Below are 12100 nucleotides of genomic sequence, written 5' to 3'. Positions count from 1 at the left end.
ATCGCTTTTCTCGATGAATTAGCGGACCTCAAAGATGTATTCGCCCTCCACGACCAAACGCTGGAAGACGCACCGGGCCAATTCAGTCAGACCACATTTGACATCAATCCGGCATTGACCCACAGCAGAAAATACCAGATTCTCAGTCTTCTTCGAAGCTACGGGGAGTGCTTCTCACCATTATCGAAGGAACGGCAAACACCACTGGCTAAACACCGCATTATAACGGACGAACACGACCGACCTCCGCGCCAAAGCCCTTATCGTGTATCGCCGCGAGAATGACAGGCCATTCGCGATCAAGTTGAGGAAATGTTGCGTGATGACGTAATCCAGCCATCGAACAGCCCCTGGGCGGCACCAGTCGTTTTGGTCAAGAAGAAAGACAGCACACTTCGCTTCTGCGTTGATTACCGCCGCTTGAATAGCATAACGAAGAAGGATGTCTACCCGCTTCCCCGCATCGAAGACACTCTCGACCGGCTCTGCAATGCAAAGTACTTCTCATCGATGGACCTGAAGAGCGGATATTGGCAAATTGAGGTCGACGAAAGAGATCGCGAGAAGACCGCATTCATCGCACCGAACGGCCTTTATGAGTTCAAGGTGATGCCATTTGGCCTCTGCTCCGCACCAGCCACGTTTCAACGAGTAATGGACACAGTCCTGGCAGGCTTGAAATGGCAAATTTGTTTGGTATATTTGGACGACGTTGTTGTCTTCTCGTCAAACTTTGAAGACCACCTAAAACGACTACAGACAGTGCTGGAAGCCATCAAGTCATCGGGACTAACGCTAAAAGCAGAGAAGTGTCACTTCGCCTACGAAGAACTCTGGTTGCTAGGTCACATTGTCAGCAAGGACGATATTCGCCCAGACCCGTAGAAAACAGCTGCAATCGCGCAATTCTTACCGCCTGCCGACAAGAAAGCTGTTCTCCAATTCCTTGGGCTGCGCGCTAATTATCGACGATTTGTCAGAAACTTTTCGCGCATCGCCGAACCGTTGACGCTGCTTACAAAGGCTGACGTTCCTTTTAAATGGAAAGCACCGCAAGGAGAAGCCTTTGACGAACTCAAGCGCCGCCTGCAGTGCCCTCCTGTACTTGTCCACTTTGATGAATACGCCGAGACCGAAATTCACACCGACGCGAGCAGTGTGGGCCTAGGAGCCGTTCTCGTCCAGAAGAGTGCTGGACAGGAGAAAGTAATCGCCTACGCTAGCCGGTCCCTCACAAAAGCCGAAGTCAATTACTCGACGACTGAGTAGGAGCGTCTCGCGCTCATCTGGGCCACTTCTAAGTTTCGTCCATACTTATACGGCCGATCATTCAAGGTGGTAAGCGACCACCACGCGCTCTGATGGCTGGCTAATTTGAAAGATCCCTCCGGCCGCCTTGCCAGATGGAGCCTACGACTTCAAGAATTCGACTTGAATGTAGTCTATAAGTCGGGCCGGAAGCATGCCGACGCAGACTGCTTATCACGCGCTCCCGTCGACCTTCTCCCGTAGGACGATGACGACGACGCCTTTTTGGTACCGGTAAGCGCCTGCAGTTTCGCAGAACAACAGCAATCAGACCCTGAGCTGAAAGCGCTAGCCGATTACTTAGAAGGAAAGGTCGCTTCCCCTCCTGGTGTGTTCAGGCGACATTTATCTTCGTTCGCGTTAAGCAATGACCTCCTCGTGAAGAAGAATTTCGCACTCAACAGAAATGCGCAACTTCTTGTAGTGCCCAGAAACCTCCAGCAGGAAAGTCTGCAGGCGTGGCATGATGAGCCCACAGCAGGTCATCTCGGATTTGCTCGCACGTTGCGTCGAATCCAGGAGAAGTACTACTGGCCTCGACTGCCTGCCGAAGTTGCCCACTACGTGAAACATGTCGTGAGTGCCAACGACGCAAGACGCAGCCTATCAGACGAGCAGGAGTACTAAACCCGTATACGCCCCCAGACCTGCCCTTTCAACAAATTGGGATGGGTCTTCTCGGCCCCTTTCCAGCTTCGTCTATGGGTAACAAGTGGATCATCGTGGCCACTGACTACCTCACCCGTTACGCCGAAGCAAAAACACTACCACATGGTACCGCGGCAGAAGTCGCCAAATTTTTTCCGAACAAATGTTTTTGAAACACGGCGACCCAAAAAGTGATCATCACGGACAGGGGAACGGCGTTTACGGCAGAGTTGACGCAAGCCATACTGGAATACAGTCATACAAGCCATCCACAAACAACAGCGTGCCATCCCCAGACCAATGGCCTTACGTAGCGCCTGAACAAAACGATCGCGGACATGATCGCCATGTACGTCGACGCTGAACACAACACCTGGGACACCATCTTGCCATACGTGATCTTCGCGTATAACACGGCAGTCCAGGAGATGACCAGAGCGTCCCTGTTCAAGCTTGTGGACGGCAGGGAGCCAACGACGACGCTCGACGCAATGCTGGCGCACGTAACCAACGAGAGCAACCTTGACGCCGCCGACTACTTGCAGCGTGCAGAGGAAGCCCGACGACTCGCACGGCTGCGTTGGTTGGTTGGTTGGTTTGTGGGGTTTAACGTCCCAAAGCGACTCAGGCTATGAGAGACGCCGTAGTGGAGGACTCCGGAAATTTCGACCACCTGGGGTTCTTTAACGTGCACTGACATCGCACAGCACACGGGCGCCTTGCTTTTCGCATCCATCGAAAAGCTGCCGCCGAGCCGGGATTCGATCCCGCGTCCTTGGGAACAGTAGTCGAGCGCCGTAACCACTGCGCCACCCCGGCGGGGCGAATTAAAGACCAACAGCGCACCGACACCCGACGAGACAACTTACAACGACGCCACGCAGAGTACAATCCAGGAGACCAAGTGTGGATTTGGACACCAATTCGCCGTCACGGACTAAGGGGAACGTTGTTGCGTCTGTACTTTGGGCCGTACAAAATCATTCGCCGCGTCGGACCCCTGGACTATGAAGTCATTGCCGACGGAACGTCAGCATCACAATGGCGACGCGCACGCCCAGAAATTGTACATGTTCGTCTGAAGCATTATTACGCGCGTTAATGAATCCGTGGTGTTTAAACTTTGTAATGTTTCTATTTAAGTTGCTTTGTTTACTGTGGAACATCGAGGCGATGCTCTTTTAAGGGGGAAGTAATGCCGCGAAACCTTGAAAACTGTATTTGTTGTTTTTTAACAGCCGCCGGCGTGCGTCCTTATCACGCGTATCAATCCTGTATCCCGTATTTGTTCATGCTCGTTTTCGCGATACGACGCGTTATCCTTTTCTTTGTCGCGAAAGGTGAGCCGAGATCTGTATCGAAGATTCCGATCACTTGCGTATGTTTCCACAATGTTCCAGGGTGTACTAGTAGCAGTTTGCGACGTTATCTAGATTGTTCTGAGCAGCCTTTAAATTAAGCGTTGACGAGTGTGACAGGCATTCTTTGTCCGACGATCGACGAGCACAGTTTTTGCTATCTCCGCAGCAGAGTTGTCTAGTTTTTTTGCGGGCGCAGGTCAGCCCAATAAAGAGTTAATTTCAGTACCATCAAGCCTGTGTCTTCTTTTGGTGTCAACGGCCTTGTCTTCACTACGTGACAATATATTTCATAAGCCTTCTCCCACATCGTTACCCATCATGATCTTCTTTCTTCTCCCCTCCCCCTTCCCCAGTATAGAGTAGCAGGCCAGATTTTAATCATTCCGGCCAACCTCTCTGCATTTCCTTTCAGTAATTCCGTATATATTTTCTGCGTGATTTTTTGCGTGATATATATTGTGCGTGATTTTAGTGGTGGAAGTTTTTATTGTTTCTAGGTTTTCACAGGGATATAGTGTGATCCAGCATGAACTGGCGAATGTTACCTTGGCCGGCCTTTACACAGGCAGGTATTACCTTTTTCCTTGCAAGCTTCTTTCACCACCGCCATTGCTTTCCCTTGACGTAAAATTCATTTTCTATTTTGACCGCGTTAGCTCTTACTACTTTCTATTTCTGAGGTGGCGTGGGTTCGCTACGAAGGTCCAGCTGAGGCGATGAGGCAATACAATAGATACCCCGGGATCATACTAACGGGCATAATCACAGCGAGCGCCAAAAGCGCTTCGACTGATAACCGTACTTCCATTTCAGTATATATGTGGCAGTATATTGGCCATCAAAGTGTGACCAGCCCGGAGCGCCGTTCTGATAGTATTTCGGAGTCGCCCGCTTTCCGCAGGGTACTCAGGTAGACGTAAAAACATTCAGCATATTTTATGAATATGGATAATTGAAAGAAAGTCTTAAGTATATGTGAGAGTCGAAACGAGTTGCAGCTTCAAGCCGTGAATATCGCCGGTATTTGGGCAGTCTTAGGGCTGAACTGCTGGTCACGTAATGTTGCAGCCTGTGCTAAACGACTTGCCTTCTTGAGATGTACACGTTTATAAGGTATATTACCCTGTATAACCAATAAATATATCCCATATAGTGAATTGGTTCGTAATTTACAATATTAGTACCGTAACAGAATAATAAATAGATGACACTGTTTCTGTTTTGTAAAGCATATTTTTCTTTGACACGGGATTCTCGAATTGATGTCCAATGACTGGAATGTTTTGGAGGATGAAATTTCGAATGAGATGAAGACCAAGGTATATAAAAATGTCTGAAATGGTTGAAATGTTGGCTTTCACGCCAACATTTCAGCCGCAGAGCTATGCATTTTGAGGAGTGTCCTTTTTATTATATTCGAGACGAGCAGCTTCATATACAGAAGAACCTTGTGAACCAGGGGGTTCTGATTGGTGCGGCTAATCGATTCGTCATATTGTGAGGCGTAGATTTAGTAAATTTATAACTGGTATTAGGAACGAATATGCCGGGCTTAACGAAGCCGGCAATAAATCACAGTAGCCAAAATTCACAAGTAAATTTACGTAGGAGCTGGTAAAATTTGGACGCTGATCTGCAAGCTGTATCAGAAATGGACGATCTACATAAAGTGGGGAACGCTAGCACGCTCTGAGCTCCTGGCCAATGCGTTACCGAAAATCGTAGCCGCTAAAAAAAAAAGTTAGTCGCGGAGAAGCGCTCTACCCTCAGTTTTGAACACTCTTATTCGGACAGTGAGGCAGAGTTTATTACTGTTTACACCTTACATCCATATTTAATGTTCGACATTGCCTCTGCGTTTCAGGTGTATCAGTTTCAGTCACGTCCGTGCCTTTTTTAGCACGTGAAGTTTTTTTTTCTTGTTTTTATTGTGGGGTGGGGGGGGGGGGGGGGGGAGGGGGGGTAAAGTTGACCTAAAAAAACGAGACGGTTATGCAGCACGAGAGCAAGCGTTGAGGGGGTAACTTAGTTCCCAAGTCCAGCCAACGTTTCTAGAAGGGGAAGTCATTTCTTCTGGGCGAACGCAAGTCCCCTTAGGGAAACGCAGCCTCAGCTTGCGAGCTGTGACGTTCTTTGGTGGCTCCTTATCTATTTTCTTCACGAATTTAGTTAGGGCTGCACCAGCAGCGGAAGCAAAGGAATGCAGAGACAGAAAAAGGAACAGAAAAGAAACAAAGTAAGAAAAGAGGTTTGTATAACTTCCTTCCCGTGATCAATTTATGCTGCAAGCCTAGTGTCTGCCTTGTCCTTCTACATTCTCTGTGTGCCTTCCTCGTGTGAAAGCCATTAATCACCAAATCTAGTCACCAACTCGCCCACCTAAGAGCAGTACACCCCAGGGCACCTGCTTTGCTGAGATTCGATGTGGGACATTGCCGGATGCACTTCCGCTTTGCAGCGTGTAGCAGCGCCTCTGAGCGGTGTTCGTACTTGTGGCAGACGACGCTGGCCATTTATGATATGCCTCTTATGTAGCTTTAGAGCGACATCTCGTGGTAAAAATATAAGCGCTACTGTTGCGTTAAGAATAATGAGCTGTACAGTTTCTTTTATTTAGCGTACTTTCTCTTCAAACCCGTACTGGCCTTGAAACCCATTACATGCATTGTGATTTCACTTCATTTCCTCTGAGGACCGCATAAGCGCTGAAAAATAAACTTCCTCATCTGTATAGGTTGCGCGAACCTGATATCATCGAGTAGGGGAGCGCTGGGAGGCTGATGACACAAGTAACTACTTCATGCTTCCCTTTCTATTTGCTCTCTTCTGCGGCGAAATGATTTGTGGGAAGCTGAATGACAATATACTAGTCGGATATAGAGCGGAAAGATACTGCTTGCCGATGGTTTAGCTCCCTCCATGCTGTCTTTGTTTTGCTGTTTCACTGCAGATTCACAAGTTCGTAATGCGCTTGTTTACTAGAATACTTGTCCCTTTAATTTCAGATTGACTAACTACGAAGTACATTCTTTTTTGAGTGTACTCTTTAATCGCGAAATCAGTTTAACCAACATCCAAGGATATTACCTAATTCCAGTTAAAAGTAAACAAAACAACAGTGCCATCGAAACATTGCAAAACAAAAAGGGGGTCTTTTCTGTGAAGACTCCCTGAAAACCCAACCAATGATGCTCGGAATGCTTTGCAAATCAGCATTTAAATCCCCTAAACACGCCTTTCTGTCGGGTTGATCGCAGTGTTGAGGCGACAGAACGACACATACCATTTTTTGCATCTCGAATAAGTAGAAGGCACGAAGGTTTGCTGCTTACCATTCTTTTCACCACGTTCCTACAGGGATTATATGCGAAAGTGTTTGCTGAAAAATGTTCATAATTTCTCATTCAAAATGCATGACAACAAGGGCTAAGTGTATCGAAAAATGACTCGTGAAGTAAGAAACGAATGGTTTCAGGTGTTTCGATTCTTCTTAGGCTTGATTACGTAACAAATCGCATTTGTGAAAAATGGCTGATATATTGCGCATAAATTTGATACTGAAAATTTAAAAACTGCTTTTTTTACAGGAGTTTGTCGAAACCGAGCGGCCAGGAGAAGATGGTTGGTTTGGTTGTTTTGTGGCGTTCAACGTCCCAAAGCGACTCAGGCTATAAGAGACGCCGTAATGGAGGACTGCGGAAATGTCGACCACCTGGGGTTCTTTAACGTACACCGACATCGAACAGCACATGGGCACCTTGCTTTCCGCCTCCATTGAAAAGCGGCCGCCGAGCCCGGGTTTGTGGACTAGATCAAGCCAGTGCACACAAAAGTGGAGACAGGTTCCTGAGAGGAAAAAAAACACAGTATTCTACATAAGGCGTAGCTTCTTGCGGTATACCAACGGCAGCCTAGAGTGGTAATTTCAACGTTCTGGAAATATTTGTCTTTTTTTTTTTCGCTTAGCCAAATATCTAAATATATATTTTGAAGCAAAAGCTTCACTACACCTAGTATCAGCCATGGTCAAACCGGTAGGCTGCTTGACCTTCAATCAGCCAGAGGTCAAAGTGCGGCTAATTAACTTAATCATGGTACCACCTACGGTGTGCCATCGCTTCACCGGTAGATACAGCTGATAAACACGGTAGATGCAGCTCACTTGCTCCCTCTTGTAGACTCCCATTGCTGCTTATGTCTAACCTGAGCCTAATAAAAGCAAAACCACGCCTTCACTTTGCTTCACAGTGTTTAGCAGGGACAAATCTCAGCCATGGCTTTTGCTTTCAATCATATACACCAGCCGTGACACGGAATAGGCACTATGCAGCAAGGTCATATGCGTATCTAAGCTTCATAAAGGAAATATACGTGAACCTATATCAAAACTGAGGGTAGAGCGCTTCTCCGCGACTAACTTTTTTTTTCGCGGCTACGATGTTCGGTAACGCATTGGCCAGGAGCTCAGAGTGTGCTAGCGTTCCCCACTTTATGTAGATCGTCCATTTCTGATACAGCTTGCACATCAGCGTCCAAATTTTACCAGCTTATACGTAAAGAACTTATAGGCATCAGTAAAGACTTAGGCAAAGCGTTTCATGACAGCTAATATCAAGGGGCAAGATACGGTTATTTACCGAGTTATCTAACGTCTAAAGCTGTCTTTTTTTTTCTTTTATTCCCTGGCAGCGCTTCTATAAAAACACCCGGCTATCAATTGCCTTTTGTAGTAGCAACATTCACTACATTCGGCACATAGCGGCAAAGAATGATTCCTTAGACGCCGCCACATATTTCAAACATACGCAAGGCAAGGATTTTGCAACTACGCAGTGCCCATCAATGAAGAAAACTATTTTAAATTTTATGCCTTTTATTAGATTGAGTTGTTTGGTTTTTCCTGTCCCGAATAAGAGCCGCATAGCCACAGCCCTCTGCATCAAGAGCCTCTGCATCAAAAGAAGGAGGAAACAACTTTATTTAACGCATTACAAAGCGTCGAGAATGTCCTGGGTCAGGATCACCAAGGCCAATTGATGTTTCAGCTGGTCATCTTTGTGACCCTGCCGCAGCCATTCACCTCACACTTGCTCCTAACAGACACACACAAGCACTTGGCATAGCATGGCCGCCGAGAGCTATCATAAGAATTACCATGTTGAGCGCTGAATTAACCAGTTGCGCAACCAATCCCCCTTTCATGGTTCTTTTTTTGTTCGTCGTCAGCGTAGTGACGTAATTTCTGATAATTACAAATACTTCTCGTACAAAGCATCTCCGACGAAAAGACGTCATCCGGTCTGGTGCACTTCAATACTGCAGAAGGCCATGGCTCTACTTCTACGCTACCCCCCCCCCCCCCCCTCCCCAAGCGTTTCGCAAAGCGTTCAACCAAATCCGAACAGCCGCTCTTCAAACGCAGAAGGCCCCGCTCTCCCCGATACAGGTGGCATGACGCATCACATGATCTTCCCAACAGTTGGTACCATTCTCCAAATGGTTGTTAGCGCGACGTCTGCCCGTATGGCACGGATACTTCATCAGAGGCTGCTCACGAACGAGCTCATGCCATGGAGGAAAATCTGGAAAGCCGACAATATATTACTGTGCGTCTATAGCCGAGCGCGAACTTATTAAACTTCGTCGCCGTTCAGAACACTAGCTCCAGCTGATCCCTGAATGTTTTGTACTCAACCGACCCAATTTCTTTCCTTATTTGCAGCTCCCCCCTTCTCCGCTAGAACTACTAATCGGTTCTCTCGCCCCTTGGAACCGGCAATGTTACCTTAAGCGTTTCTCTGTTCTGTTTTCAGCACGTTGCATATCCTGTCTCAGTATATTCGCTCCTCAACGCTCCCATTAAGACGGCAAAATACAAAATCGCTCTGCAACGAAACTTCCTTCTTTCTGTCTCCGAATGTACAGCATTTTTTCGCGTACCTTGATTTGGTGTTTTCAATTATTTCGATGCTTTCGGTCATATTATTTGTCAAAAACTTTCCAAATAATCAAGAAGATGAAAAGTAACGAGGATACTACACCAGCGCTGATAAAGTTCCAGGTGTTATGCCCAGCGAATAATACCATTACCACCCGCCATGGTTTAAGGGTACAGTCATGTAGCACTTCGTAGCGGTATTCGTCTATAAGTATGATTAAACTTCAACTTTTCCCGTAAATGATGCTTGAACTACGGCCAAACAAAAGCGCATGTTGGTGCGGATTTTAATGACTTTCATGAAAACAAATCATTTTTCCTGTTTTACTTAAAGCATACTATTGTTCGTAATATCTCGGGCCTTTAAGCCGAGAGACATTATCCTCTCATCAATCAGAGTAAGCTGTCACTTGTTCAAAACAAGTTACTATGATAATCTCCATTACAAGTTAAACATAGTTTCATTTTTTTGTAACCTAATCAGCGCACAGTCAATTTAGACTGCCTATGCGAATGCCCAGCAAGATGTAACGGTAAGGTCTGCCTGTGTGAAAATATGAAAACAAATACAACAGTTACGTGTGACTATTGTGTTTTGTAACGTAAACCAGAAAGGTGAATACAAGGCTCTCCCATACGCTCCTTATAAACGCCGATAGATGCCCTGCATAAAGTTGCAGTATAGTGTCACCCTATCCTAATGGACTTAATGATTATTTTAGTTAGGACATCGACTGTGCACATTCTACAAATATTTCATGCCACTTTTGGGTCATTCATTGCTGTTTTATGATTGCGCTAGACTGTTTTTAGCAAAAAAATATATATTTGCAAAAACTGCTACATTAGGCCTATTTCTACGCAACCAAACTATCGATACAAATAGTAGGTTGTTTTAAAGGTTATTTCCGTAAGCCAGCCTGTCCAGGTGGCTTGCCGCAGTGTCACTTCATTTGATGATATTACCAAAACGTATGTTGTAGCCAACGGTCTGTAAAATGACCGAAATATGTTGTTTAGGATTTTGCATCCCAATTTACGCAAACAAATATTCTTTCCCGTCCTTCGATTCTGGGGATGAGTTTAAAGTAATGACCTATTGCGCCTTAATTGTTGACTGTTTCTAAGTAAATATTTTTTCCCGTCTTTTAACAGAGCCGTGATTCTCCTGCTAGTTTCCCGGCTGTTGAATGATACGGTTTCATCCACTTATTGTAGGCTATCGATTTAATTACCCGCCATTCAGACGTCACATTTAGCTGTTTATCTAGACGACAATTGTGATCAGTGCAAATATGCGTGAGAAATTTTCTGTCTGAATGGTTGGATCAGAAAGGCTGACAGCATTGCCACCCCACTCTAAAACAGCGGAAGCCTGACGGCCATCAATGCCAAACTCTGCAATTAAATTCCGCTTCTTATTTCATCGTTAAGCTCTTGTGCACTTTTCCGGTGCTGTACATTAGAGAGTTTTAGAATAGGGGGCCCCAAGCTTTGGGGCCCCCAAGGAGCTTGGGGCGTCGAAATGCGCATGCGCAGAACGTAAGGCGCGCTTGGGGTCTTGGGTTATAAAGCCCCTCAATAAACTAAAAGTAGCGCCATCTCCTCTCTCCTCCTCCGGCGGCGCCGCTCCTCCTCTCGCATTTCGACCGTGGCTCCACCTACGGGGTGCGCGACTAGCGCGCGCTCTCCGGAGCAGGCGCCCTTCACAGCCGTCTCGATCAGCGCCGCGCGCGCGCCGATCGAGACGGCCGTGCGCCGGGTCTCACCAGAGCCTTGCATTTTGTTGCAATCTGTTCAGGTTAAAATATTACTCACTGCTGAAACATAATTACCGAATGTTGATAGGGATTTCCCGCCAAATAGTCTCAGCTGTGAGTGTCATACACCACATATACGCGATTTCGGCGTTGGTTCAACTCGCCGTCATCTCCGTGTGTCCGTAGTTCGTCACATTTGGCCACTCAGCGGCATGCTTTATAAAATGTGTAACTAGGTGGAGGACAGGAACAATTTTGGAACAGTCTGTGTATGGTTTCTTTGCAGCGTTGACTGGATTGCGAGCTGCCGGTAAACTTGAGAAGTGTGGCAGCAGCTGTCTTCTATGTATTTTCAACTTCAGCTGCAGATCAAATTAACTATAGGCGGCGGAAGCTGCAGTCTGTGTGGAGTTTTTGCAGCTTTGATTGACTTGTGAGCTACCGGTAAACTTGGGGAGGGAGGTAGCAGTTATTTTTTTTTTATATTTGGCGTTGAGACGGTGCCGTGTTCAGCTACCATGGTGTGTCACCATACAACATGATTTTGGCGTCGATTTAACTCGTCTTCACCTCCTTGAGTCCGTCAGCCGTTGACAAAAGTGCGCAACATGCTTGAAAAACAATTAACTAGGCTGCGGAAGCTGCAGTCTGTGTGGTTTCTTTGCAGGTTGGACTGAATTGTGAGCTACCGTGAAACTTGAGAAGCGTGGTAGCAGTTTTTTTTTATATATTTTGCGCTGAAACGGTTCCGTTTTCAACTGTCAGTGCGTGACACCATTTGTACGCGATGTCTGCGTTGGTTGAACTCGCCTTCACCACCGTGCTTCTATCAGCCGCCGGCCAAAGAGCGCAACATGCTTGAAAAAAAAATTAAATAGCCAGCGGGAACGATTTAGTAGCAGTCCGCGTGGCAGCAAAACACACGGCGATATGTGCCGCGCGCGCGCCGCCCGCCCCGCTGGAAAGGAGGAAGCTGGACGCCCAGCAAAAAAAAAAGCGCGCGCGCCCACGTGACGGCGCTCGGCCAATGAGAGGGTCGAACGACGAAGGAGAGCGCAGGAGAGGAGGCGGGCGGCAAACTTCAC

The sequence above is a fragment of the Amblyomma maculatum genome, chromosome 3, assembly GCF_055883805.1.
Source record: "Amblyomma maculatum isolate TAMU_Amacu chromosome 3, ASM5588380v1, whole genome shotgun sequence".
In the NCBI taxonomy this organism is placed as follows: Eukaryota; Metazoa; Arthropoda; class Arachnida; order Ixodida; family Ixodidae; genus Amblyomma; species Amblyomma maculatum.
This window is presented reverse-complemented; position numbering follows the sequence as displayed.